Source organism: Mus caroli, unplaced genomic scaffold, assembly GCF_978045245.1.
Source record: "Mus caroli unplaced genomic scaffold, Mus_caroli_1 scaffold_8, whole genome shotgun sequence".
In the NCBI taxonomy this organism is placed as follows: domain Eukaryota; kingdom Metazoa; phylum Chordata; class Mammalia; order Rodentia; family Muridae; genus Mus; species Mus caroli.
The window spans coordinates 107,966,485-107,979,901 of NW_028227263.1; the positions used below are offsets into that span (position 1 = coordinate 107,966,485).

General features: G+C 42.3%; 1 pseudogene; it reads left to right on the forward strand.

Moving 5' to 3' along the window:
* The first annotated feature begins 200 nt into the window (after nt 1-200).
* On the forward strand, nt 201-2,140 carry LOC110288040 (uncharacterized protein C2orf78 homolog pseudogene; annotated as a pseudogene).
* Nucleotides 2,141-13,417: the final 11,277 nt, after the last annotated feature.

Sequence of the window (13,417 nt, forward strand, 5' to 3'; positions counted from 1 at the left end):
AACCTGACATGGCATGGGCAGCAAAAACAGAGCAGTCACCATCTGTCTGTCAAAAGAGCTGCTGTCCCGGATGCTCAAGCACAGCTCATAGGAATAGCCTACCCTCCTGCAGAGGCAGAGTGCTGTAGTGCTATGAAATGGGGGTGGGGTGGGGAGCATCTCACTCATCAGCACTGATTTCTTCCTTGACTCTTTTCCAGTGGTGGACATGGAGAGTTCCCAAAGATTGCTACCCTTCGTCCAGACAGTCAGTGTGTTGCAGAGTCCAGAACTCTGCAATATTTCCACTGAGGTTCTCCAGGTGAGGACACCACCTGTCAATGGGGACAGGTTATTAACAGGCCCCGTGTACAGTTCTTCAGAATTGCTGACCTTGCCTCTAGCTCCAAGCCTGGAACAAGAGAATGAAAACATGCTTGAGATGAAAGCTGAGCTGTCAATGCCTCGGGATGCCTATGAGGGCACTAAAGAAAACCAAGGACCATCACACCTTCTTTTAGTGCACCCTGACTGCACTGATACAAGAAGTCTAAGACCGAAGTCTGCTTCTGACAATGCCAGCATGGAAGGCATCAGTGTGGGTCTAGAAGAGCAAGAGAAGCTGGAGAATGAGACTGGATCCAGAAACAACTTTGAGGACCTCACTACACTGGGAGCAGGTGATCACCTTCCCCAATTCTTCAAAACCCTCAAAGACATAGACCGGTGCCCTCCCCTTCAGAGCTGGAGAGTCATGAGCACCTCCTCTGAAAAGGTGACAAAGAATGACCTAAAAGCCTCTGACCTTCTTGATGGAGCTCCTCAGGCCAAAATCCAGCACCAGGACCTGGTCAGGGGAGAGGGGAGTGGGGGCTGTGCAAAGGACAAGGAAAGAGCTATTGACAGCATCTCAAAGCATCTGGAGGTCAAAGCTCCCAAAGAGGCACCCAGCAGGCACAGCAGAGGTAGAAGACAGGGGCAAGAAAGACCAAGTGGACCAGAGAACAACTCCAAGAAAACAGTGGAGCTTAAGGAGTCAAGGAACAGAGTCAAAGCAGAAGAGAAGCCCACCATCCCCAAGACCAAGAGGAAGAGGAACCCACTTGAGCTCAGTCAAAACAGCTTCAAGAAGCCTCGAACCAAACTTGGCATGCACATGCTGGAGTCCGTGCAGGTCTTCCACCCACTCGGGAAGAAGAGTGAGAAGAAAACTGGCATCTCTTCCTTCGGGGGTCTGCGAAACTCCACCAACATCAAAGATCTAGGCCTAGGCCCAGGCCCAGGCCCAGCCACCCCAGCACTGCTGAATATGCCACCTGAGGGCCGGGATCCTGACAGAATCCCAGCCAAAGCCCAGAGAGCAAAAATCAGTGCTCACAAGGAGTGTACATCTCCATCCCAGTACGACCTGCCCCTGACTGGGAAGGTCAGGTTAGTACCTTTGTCTTTTCCAACGCTGGGCCAGCCTCAAGCCAGGCCTGCTTCTAGAAAGCCTTTCTCCCTGGCTTCACACAGGCCCACTGCAGCTCACCCTGTGAGGCTTCATCCCCACTCAGCTCATCCATTCCAACCAGCTCCTGTCAGCACATCTCTGATGGCTTCTGCCAAGTCAGCTCCTCCAATTTCCTCCAGTGCTACACAACCTAATGGAGCCAACACCAGTCAGTCTAGTGCTAAGCCTCAGTTGGCCCACATGAGGCCTGTACCCTACAGAGCATCCTCTCATACTTCATTCCAGAGAGAGCTTATTTCTTCTGCCAGGAACAAGGCACCATCACCACACAAACCTCAAACCCAACATCGACTGAAAGACTTCAGCTGCCAATCAATTCCATGGAAGAAAGTCGACATTCTGGGACCAGTCATCTCACAGCCCATCACAAAAGAGCAGAGGCCAGAGAGGGAGACCATGAAGAGGAGGGCCCAACAGGAGCGTGAGAATGCTGCCAAGTGTAGCTCTCCTGGGAAACTACAGCTTTTCCTTCACAGGGAAACCGATATGGAAATTTCTCAATATTATGGGTATGCAATGTAGGAGCTGGCCAGATCTTTGTAACATAGTACTTTTGACGTGTAAAATGACAGGTACAGACACAGATACAGATACATACATAGAACTTCAAGGGTCATATAAGTGTGTAGATGCATAAGTAAATATGTAGCTATGTAGATGAGTATGTAGATGTTTGTGTTTATATAAACAAACAGACAAATTTCTTATAATAATTGTAAATATTTGAAGCCAGTAAAACTAACTGGAGTAATTTGAGTCAGTTCTTTAATCCATAGTATATACAGAGGTCATTGTTATTGTTCTCATGGCTTTGATATTGTTAATTTTGATTGACAAAGTAGTATATGTTATATAACTACATCATATTACATAAACTCTAGTAATATATATTTACTATTAAAGCAATTCATCATAGCTCTGGTGATAATAAAATTATTCTCCTTGGCTTTTATTTTCACTGTACTGGTCACTGAATATGGGATGGTTCCTAAAGGTTTTCCTGTCAACAGAACACACTCCCGCTCTTACCATGGTTCTTCCCATTTCATACCTCTCACCCCAGCCCTTGATTATAATTTGCATGGGACAGAGCATTTCCTAATGCTTCATGAAATGAAAAACAGGCTTTCATGTACATATGTATACATGATCTAGAACTCAGATATGAGAGAAAGCATATCAGGATGACTAACTTTCTGAGATGGGTTTAATTGGATTAGTATGCCTATCTCACATTGGATCCATTTCTGAAAACATCCATTTAATATTTATTTTGTGTGTATGTCTCCCCTGTCTACATTCTGGAACAACACATGTGTGCAGTGCCCACATAGGCCAGAGGTTGACATTAGAATTGTGGGTCTGGAATTGAGGAAGGTTGATAGGCTGCTAGGAACTCACCCTTAGGAATCCGTAAGAACAACAAGTGTTCTCTATAGATCTATCTCACCTGGCCCAGCATGAGTGCAGGTCCTGTAACAGCATAGTTTCAATTTCTTTATGACTTAATGGCAAGGGTTTTTTTAATATGTCTAATATTCCAGTTTTGGAATGGTTTGCTTGAACCATGTGGTAGGCCAGGTTTTGGCTTTAGGAGGTTAAAACAGGCAGAAACATGTTACACCCCATCAGCAGAGCACAGCATTCCTTTCTGTGCACTCCCACAGAGGTGTTTGTCATTCCTTCTCTGATTGACCTTGGTGGCATCTCCTGAAGTTTCACTACACATTGCTACAATTCCTGGATCCACATGCATTTTTTATGCATTCATGCTCTGTATTTGCTTGATTGTGTGTGTGTGTGTGTGTGTGTGTGTGTATCTTTTAGTATCTTGACAAGGGTCTCACTATACAGTCCTGGTTGTCCTAGATCTAACACTGTAGACTGAGATATCCTTGAACTCACAGGGATCTTCCCCTGCCTCTCCCTCTGTGCCTCTCTCCCTTTCTTTCTCTACCTTTCTGCCCCTCTGCGCCTCTGTCCTTCTGCTCTCTGTCTCTGCCTGTGCTCATGGTTCTGTCCCCTAAAGCCACCACCACAATCTCTGCCTCCCAGTGCCCCTGCCCTCAGCCTACCCCATCTTAGTCAGGGTTTTACTGCTGTGAACAGACACCATGACCAAAGCAAGTCTTATAAAAACAACATTTAATTGGGACCGGCTTACAGGTTCTGAGGTTCAGAGGTTTATCATCAAGGTGGGAGCATGGCAGCATCCAGGCAGGCATGGTGCAGGAGGAGCTGAGAGTTCTATGTCTTAATCCAAAGGCTGCTAGTGGAAGATTCACTCCTAGTCATCTAGGGTGAGGATCTTAAGCCCATACCCACAGAGGCACACCTACTCAAACTTGGTCACACCTCCAAATGGTGCCACTCCCTTGCCCATAAATATACAAACCATCACATTCCACTCCCTGGCCCCCATAGACTTGTTCAAGCACATGAGTCTATGGGGGGGGCATACTGAAATATAGCATAATGCAAAATGCATTTAGTCAAACTTTTAAAGTTCTCATAGTCTATAGCAGTCTCAACAATGTTAAAATCCAAAGTTCAAGGTCTCTTCTGAGATTCATCCAACTAATTAACTGTAATCCCCAAAGCAAGGCAGGAAACCAACTGGGCAAATTCCAAACTCTACGTCTCCATGGATGATGTCAAAGTGCTCTCCATTCATTTTTCATCGTTGTTGACTGCAACAAACTGCTTTCTCCTGGGCTAGTTCCACTTCCTGTTAGCAGCTTTCCTCAGCATATATGCCATGGCTCTGGCATCTTTAACGTCTTTGAGTCTCCAAGGCAATTTCAATGTTACAACTTCTTGTTTCAGTGTCTGGGATTCCACTTGATCCTTTGGGATCCTCCTAAGGGCTGGCATCACTTTTCCATCTCTGCCCTCTGTAGAACTCTATGCTCAGGTTGATCCACTACACTATGGCTGCTATTCTTGGTGATCATCTCATGGTACTGACATCTCCAATACACTGTGGTATTTCACTCAAACTAGGCTTCACAAATAGCCTCTCATAGGCTCTCTTCATGGTGCCAAGCCTCAAATCCTTTGCATGACCCCTTCAGTCCTGGGCCATCAACTACAGCTGATGCTATACCTTCTCCAATGTCGTTCCATGACCCCTCACAGTGCCAAGCCTCAGCTGTTCTTCATGACACCTTCATGCCTTCAAAACCAGTACCACCTGGGTGATTCTTACACATTACCAAGTCCAGCTGCAGCAGGAGGTACAATCTTGGCTATCTCTGGAACACAGCTTCTTTGTGCTCCCAGAAAACACTTCCCAGAAGATTTCACCCCAGTGATGCTGGCTTCATAATCACTGCTCATTTCTTAGCTCCAGCTAACCAACATCAATTGTCCCAGTAGTTCTTCCCATTTTTAACTCTAGAGCCAGAGCCACATGGCTGAATCTGCCAAGGAGTTCTGCTGTTGGCAGGAATTAGAACATGACCTGCTTCTACTATTACATTGTCACTGGCTTTCTGTTTTCCAAATCCTTCACTGCCTAAGCGTGGCTATCCTGGGTGTTGCTCTGTGGTGTTGCTCTTTAATGCAGAGATCAGCATGACTGTCTCCTGGGATTAAAGGTGTGTACCACCATGCCTGGATTTAAATTTAGCTGGGTAGGATCTTGCCCCAAATTCCCACTCCCTTAATCCTTTATCTCTTAGAACTCGGGATTTTGCTCCATTTCACTTACTGGTACCCCTTTAATATTCAAACCATATATTTTATAATTTTCCTTTCTAAGCTTGCTATGCTTGTTCAGATTTCTCTTGCCTGAGTTTGGGAGTACAAGCATCCTCTGCTATCCCAGGTGGAATCAAGTTTCTTTCTCTACATAAAGATATCCAGGTTTCCCAGCATCATCTGATGAATAGGCCACGTTTTAGTGAGGTTACATTCTTAATCTTTCTAAAACCCAGTGGGATTTAACTGCATATGATGAGCTAGTAGGAGGAAATGCCATGAAGCAGTAGCTGATGGAGCTCTCTGGTCCTAGCACTTCCCATGGGCTACATTAACTCCAGAGAGGAGCATGGGGATGGGGCCATTGCCATCACTGTCCATCCTAGGAGTGACATGAAAGAGTTGGATGCTTATCTCTTCATTTTGATATTCTTAATTTAGTTTTTATGTTTCCAAATTAAGAACCACGGACTAATGTAACATAAAATAAAACTGAGGAAAATAATTTTCATTACTAAAGCAATTAACAAAACTTTATTCTCGTATTACAATTATTTTCATTGATTTTAATTCTCATTGAACTACATTGGATACTGAGCACACTAAGTCTGTTTCCAAGACCTGTCCATTCCTCAAATCTCACCACAACCCTGAGTCATCTTTCTTCTACAAAATGTTGCCTACAATTCACAAATAGCTCTATATGTATTATCGAGGATCAACATATGGCAGAAAACATAAGATTTTTTTCTGGGCCTAGATACATTTGGCCACAATATTATTGTCTCCAGTTATACACAATCGCCTGCAATGTGACTTTCTTCAACTTTTTAGCTGAAAATAGTTCCCATGATATAGATACCAGATATTTCTCATCCCCTCTTTCCTCTCTTGTTGGACATCAACATCTAGCCCTAACAAAGACATTGCTGACAATGCTACAAGTCTACACTGATGTGCAAATCACTAATTCATTCAATTACAAAAGTATGCATGGGATATGTAATAGTCATGGTTTTCTTATTTAAAGAAACTCCATATGAGGGCTGGATAGATTGCTCAGCGGTTAAGAGTACTGACTGCTCTTCCAGAGGTCCTGAGTTCAATTCCCAGCCACTATATGGTGGCTCACAACCATCTATAATGGGATCTGATTCCCTCTTCTGGTGTGTCTGAAGACAGCTACAGTATACTCATATAAATAAAGTAAATCTTAAAAAAAAAACAAAAAAAACTCCATATGAAGTGCAGACAGGGAAGAGTACTTCACCACTTTATAAAAGTGGTACATGGGAGTCCCCTACTTTCAGTTAAAGCTCCACTTCTCATATTCTCTAGCATCTAAAAATGTCATGTACTACCAGGGCCTGAAGTGAGTAAAGGCTGGGATGCAAAATCAAAGTTTCAGGACTCTCCATGGCTCCTTTGACTCTGGACTGTTATGTCCACTGCCATAGACCTAGCCATTACTGCACAGACCTGTTCAATTACGTCTTACTGTCTCCATTCATCCAAGGTATCTGCTGCTAAACTATGTCAGAGGGATGGCCATTGTATTATGGAGTAGAAACGCTAGGCTATAGCACTGTATGCCTATGCTCCAATTCTCACCATCCTTGGCACTCTGGATTGCCTGACCATCCCTGAGTCTTGCAAGGACTGATTTGTGCATAGTTCATTTCTGGGTAATAGGCTGCCCTCTCACCACAACAACAGCCACTGAGTCTTAGCAGCCTGAACAATTGCAACTCTCTCCATCAGCAAAGAACACCACTGGAAGGACATGTCCACTCAATAGGTAGACTGAAGCAGTTACAGCAGCACTAACATCTGCACTAATATGGGCATAAATGCAGTGTTTAGAAGGGAATGGAGAAGCCCATTCCTTTCATTCCATGCAGCTTGTTCTATGACATCCAAGTGTGTGGTATCCATTCCCCAACAGGACTGCCTTTTCTGGCCTAAGTGGGAGAGGATGCACCTAATTTGGCAGAGACAAGACATGGTTTCTCTGTGTATCCCTGGCTGTCCTGGAACTCACTCTGTAAACCAGGCTAGCCTCAAACTCAGAAATCTGCCTGCCTCTGCCTCCGAAGTACTGGGATTAAAGGCATGTACAACCACTGCCTAGCACATAGCTTAAACATAAACACCAGAATAATATAGAATAATCTATTAAACATACAAAGACACCCAGAGCTAACCTAGATGAGTATACAGAGCACAGATAACCTCTGTGGTTGAAGAAAGGAGAAGAACTTTCCTTGTAGACACAAACTACAGAAATCAATACTCTCTGAGTCAGGAATTAGGAAGATGACATGAAAATAACCTCTAGGCTGAGGAGAGAGATGAATACCCCTATGGGACATACAAAGGATTTAACAATACTGCAAAAGTAAAGAAACAGGAGCTGGAGAGAAGGCTCACCGGTTAAGACGAGTGACTGCTCTTCCAAAGAGTTCAAATCCCAGCAACCACACGGTGGCTCATAACCATCCTAATAAGATCTGATGCCCTCTTCTGGAGTGTCTGAGGACAGCTACAATGTACTAATATAACAATAAAAAAAAAGTAAAGAGCCAAATAACTGCTAGGTATCTGACAAACACTACAACATTGACAATAATTGATGCCCACCCATCAGTCTGCCCAGAATATTAATCAAACACTGCAACATTGACAACAATTGATGCCCATGCATCAGAATACCAATGGCCTCCACTCTCTATGAAATCCCATGAGGACATGTCTACCAGAAAACCATGTAGGCTGCTGATCCCGCAGATCCAATGCCACGGGCTCATCCACAGCTGTGCAGCAAAATATGATTGGTAACCTTCCCTACCCCCACTGCTCCCACCCCCTGTAGAGCACACTGATTTTCTAACCTGCCCCCTAATGTGTTACTTTGTCCCAGACCCCAACACCAGTAGGCACCCCATGTTAACTCAAAAGCTGGTCCTCACTACTTCACGACTATGCTGAGGGCAGATCCTCACCTCTCCTACTGCTTCTAGGATCCCCTTCATCTAAGTAGAAGAAAACCTGATAAGAGTGCTCTTCCATTTTTCTCTGACCAATCCATGTGGGACACAAAGACTTCCTCCAACCTTCTTTCCCGGATTATCTCAGTATCCCAGCGTCCAAAGGTACCATGCATTCTCTATGCACACACAGGCTGAGCAGGCCTGGAAAACAGGCAACACACTCTCCAAAACTTCAGATAGGAAACAGAAACCAATAAAGAAAAGCACATACCCAACAAAGGAAAAACCAGAAATTAGTGCCAAGACCTATTATCATCCCAGACACAGATACCTACCAATCAGAGTAAACCTAGGGTCAATAATAGCCAGGGTGATATGTCCACTAGAGCTGAACTATCATACCAAAGCAGGCACTGAATATTCTAACATACCTAAAACACACAGGCACCCTTAAAACCAAATATATGAAGATGACAGAGGTACTCAAATAAGTCCCTTAATAAAACCCAGGGAAACTAATATCTAATATATACAAAGAACTCAAGAAGCTGGTCTCCAGAAAATTAAACAACCCCATTAAAAAAATAAGGTACAGAGCTAAACAAAGAATTCTCACCTGAGGAATACCGAATGGCTGAGAAGCACCTGAAAAAATGTTCAACATCCTTAATCATCAGGGAAATGCAAATTAAAAGAACCCTGAGATTTGACCTCACACCAGTCAGCATGACTAAGATAAAAAAATTCAGGTGACAGTAGATGCTGGAGAGGATGTGGAGAAAGAGGAACACTCTTCCATTGCTGGTAGAATTGCAAGCTGGTACAACCACTCTGGAAATTAGTTTGGTGGTTCATTAGAAAATTGGTCATAGTACTACTGGAGGATCAAGCAATTCCTCTCCTGGGCATATACCCAGAAGAAGTTCCAACTTGTAAAAAGGACACATGCTCCACTATGTTCTTAACAGCCTTATTTATAATAACCAGAATCTGGAAAGAACCCAGATGTCCCTGAACAGTGGAATAGATACAGAAAATATGGTGCAATTTCACAATGGAGTACAACTCAGATATTAAAAACAATGAATTTATGAAATTCTTAGGCAAATGGATAGACCTGGAGGGCATTATCCTGAGTGAGGTAACCCAATCACAAAAGAACTCAAATGATATGTACTCACTGATAAGTGGATATTAGCCCAGAAACTTAGAATACTCAAGATGTAAGTTACAATTTGCAAAGCCACAGGATCCAAAATTAAAAAAAAAATCAGTAGCTCTCCTTTATACAAACCCTGTGTAGGCTGAGAAAGAAATTTGTAAAAGACCCTTTACAGTAGGAACAAATAACATAAAATACCTTGAGGTAACTTTCACAAAGTCAGTGAAAAACTGATATGAAGTCTTTGAAGGAAGAAATTTCAGAAGATATCAGAAGATGGAAAGATCTCTCACGTTCATGGATTGGTAGGGATAACAGTAAAAAATGGTCATTTTACCAAATGAAATCTACATGTTCAGTACAATTCCATTCAAATTCCAATGCAATTCTTTATAGACCTTGATAGGGCAATTCTCAACTTCATATGGAAAAACAAAAAGCTCAGGATAGCAAAAACACTCCTGTACAATAGAGGAATATCCAGAAGCATCATCATCTCTGATTCAAAGCTGCATGCAGAAGAGTAGTATTAAAAACTGCATGTTATTGGTAATAGAAACAGACAGGTTGATAATAGAATCAAATCAAAGTCAACAAATTAACACACATACATAAGGACACTTGAATTTTGACAAACAAACCCAAACCATACAAAGCAAAAAGAAAGCATCTTCAGCAAATGGTAGAAGTCTAACTGGATGTCTATATGTAGAAGAAGGGAAATAGATCCATATTTATCACCCTGCACAAAACTCACTCAAGTCTAAGTGGACCAAAAATCTCAACATAAAAAGTGGCTCACTTAACCTGATAGAAGAGGAACTGGAAAATAGACGTGAATGCATTGGTACAGGAGATAACTTCCTCAACAGAACACCAAAAGCTTAAAAACTAAGATCAATAATTACTAAATTGGACCTCTTGAAACTGCAAAGCCAGGTAAGGCAAAGGACACCATCAATGGGACAAAAAGGCAGCCTACAAGATAGGAAAAAAATCATCAGCCCTATAACCAATAGTGGACTAACATCCATGTAGAGACTGCTATACCCGGGGATCCATCCCATAATCAGCCTCCAAATGCTGACAACATTGCATACACCAGCAAGATTTTGCTGAAAGGACCCTGATATAGCTTTCTCTTGTGAGGCTATGCCGGGGCCTAGTAAACACAGAAGTGGATGTTCACAGTCAGCTATTGGATGGAACACAAGGTCCCCAATGGAGGAGCTAGAGAAAGCACCCAAGGAGCTAAGTATGTCTGCAACCCTATAGGTGGAACAACAATATGAACTAACCAGTACCCCCTGGACCTCCTGTCTCTAGCTGCATATGTATCAGAAGATGGCCTAGTTGGCCATCATTGGGAAGAGAGGCCCCTTGGTCTTGCAAATTTTATATGTCTCAGTATGGGGAAATGCCAGGGCCAAAAAGTGGGAGTGGGTGGGTAGGGGAGTGGGGTGGGAGGAGGGTCTGGGCAACTTTTGGGATAGAATTTGAAATGTAAATGAAGAAAATACCTAATTAAAAAAAATTAAAAAAAAAGAAGTTTTTGTAGAACGACTTCTGAGTTGCCATGTATGGGGAGGCTAGGTTGTTGTAGACAGAAGGCAAACAAGCAGAGAAGAATAGGGAGATTTATTTTCTGGAGAACCAGCACTTCCTGGAGTGGAAGTTGAAGAAGAGAATGTTAAGATCAGAGAGTGAAGGAACAGGCCACTCTTTTTTTTGTTGTTGTTTTCTTCTTCTGTTTGTTGAAATAATATTCTCACAGTCAAAGGGGTTGGGGCCTAAATCTAGATTGTTAGCCATATTTTGTAAATAAAGCTTTATTGACACCCCCCCACACACCCACACAAAATACGGTACAGAGCTAAACAGAGAATTTACAACAGAGGAATCTCTAATGTCTGAGAAGCACTTGAAGATGGCCTAGTAGGCCATCAATAGAGGAGAGACCCTTGGTATTGTGAAGATCATATGCCCCAGTACAGGAGAATGCCAGAGCCAGGAAGCAGGAGTGGTTGGTTGGGGAGCAGGGCAGGGGGAGGGTATAGGGGGATTTGGGGATAGCATTTGAATGTAAATGAAGAAAATGTCTAATAAAAATGCCTTAAAAAGAAATGTTCAACATCCTTAGTCAACAGAGAAATGCAAATCAAAGTGGCTCTGAAAAATCATCATACACCTGTCAGAATGGCTAAGATAAAATCTCAAGTGATTGTTCATGCTGGAGAGGATGTGGAACAAAGAGAACACTCTTCAATTTCAAGTGTAGGTGAAAACTTGTACCATCATTCTGGAAATGAATTTCTCAGAAACGTCAAGACTTAGCTATTCCAGTCCTGGGTATATACACAAAAGATATCCCACTATAAACAAGAACCCTTGCTCAACTATGTATATAGCAGCTCTATTCATAATATCCAGGAACCGGAAACAACCTGGATGATGCTCATCTGAACAATGGATAAAGAAAATATGGTATATCTAACACAATGGAATTCTACTCAGCTATTAAAACAGGGATATCATGAAATTTGTAGGCATACAGATGGAATTAGAAAAAAAAAACCCTGTGTAAGGTAACTAAACACCAGAAATTCACACATGGTATATACTCACCTATTAAGTGTGTATTAGCCACAAAATACAGGATAGCTACAATCCACTACTCAAAGAAGCTACATAACAAGGAGGGCCCAAGGGAGCATTTTGAATCTTTCTCAGAATAGGAAATAAAATAGATATTGGATAGTATATTGAAGATTATATCTTTCTCCTCATACTGGTCCCACACTCTTAATACTGGTCCACCAAATAGTAGGGAGTATCCAGCACAAACTCACCACTATTGATTAACCACACTTTGCTCACTCTTGTGGACTAAGCCAAATAAGCTTTCCTCCCTAAGTATTATGTTTACTTTGTCCACAGCAGTTTGGAACTAACTAGTAGAAATTATCTTTTACCCTACAGATGTATGAGAGAAACTTTCCCTTACTCCCACCCATTCTCTTTTCCTGCTATCTTCTTCCTCACAGTTCTCAGAGAAAAAGCTGATAATTAGCCCAGACAGTTATCGGGAGAAATCAACAAGTTGAATTTGAGGAAATATGACCTCGTCACCAATTCAATTTTAATATTACACTGTCTTACAAATTTTCTATAAATTGCAGAATTACCACTTTGTTATTGTATGCAAGAATATGCATCAAACTGTGAAAGTTTGTATATGCTCAGCCCAAGAAGTGGCCCTATTAGAATGTGTGGATCTGTTGTAGTGTGTCACTGTGGGTGTGGGCTTTAAGAACCTCACCCTAGCTGCCTGGCAGCCAGTATTCTGCTAGCCATCTTCAAATGAAGATGTAGAACTCTCAGCTCCTCCTGCACCATGCCTGCCTGGATGTTGCTATGCTCATGCCTTGATCATACTGGACTGAATCTCTGAACTTTTAATCAAGCCCCAATTAAATGTTGTCCTTAAAAGAATTGCCTTGGTCATGGTATCTGTTCACATAAGTAATACCCTAACTAAGACAGAAATTGGTACCAGCGACTAGCGTATTGCTGTGACAAGTCTGACCATTTTTTTGTTTGGAAGAATATGGATTTGGGGACTTTGGATTTAGAAAGTCATAAAATATTTTACGTGGGGATTAATGAAGTATCCTAGTAGGAATATGGAAGACTTTGTTGCTGTGAGTGATTTGAACTATGCAGACCTAGCCTAAGAGGTTTCAGTGGAAAATAACTTCAGTATGTGGCCTAGAGACAGTTTTTGTGGTATTTTGGTGAAGATTGTGGCTACTTTTTGCCCTTGTTTGAAGAGTCTGAGGCTAAGGTGAAGAGACTCAGATTAACTGCATTGACAAAGGAAGTCTCAGAACCACCCATGATAAACTTTGTTCTCTGGTTAAATTTCATGAAGAACATTTTAAACAAGTATAGCAAACTGAGAAAAGAAAAATGTAAACTATATGGTTTGAGTATTAAAGGGGCATCAGGAAGTGAATTGGAAAGTAACTGTGAGAGTCAATGGGAAGCCATTGTGAAGGTGCAGCCTCAGTT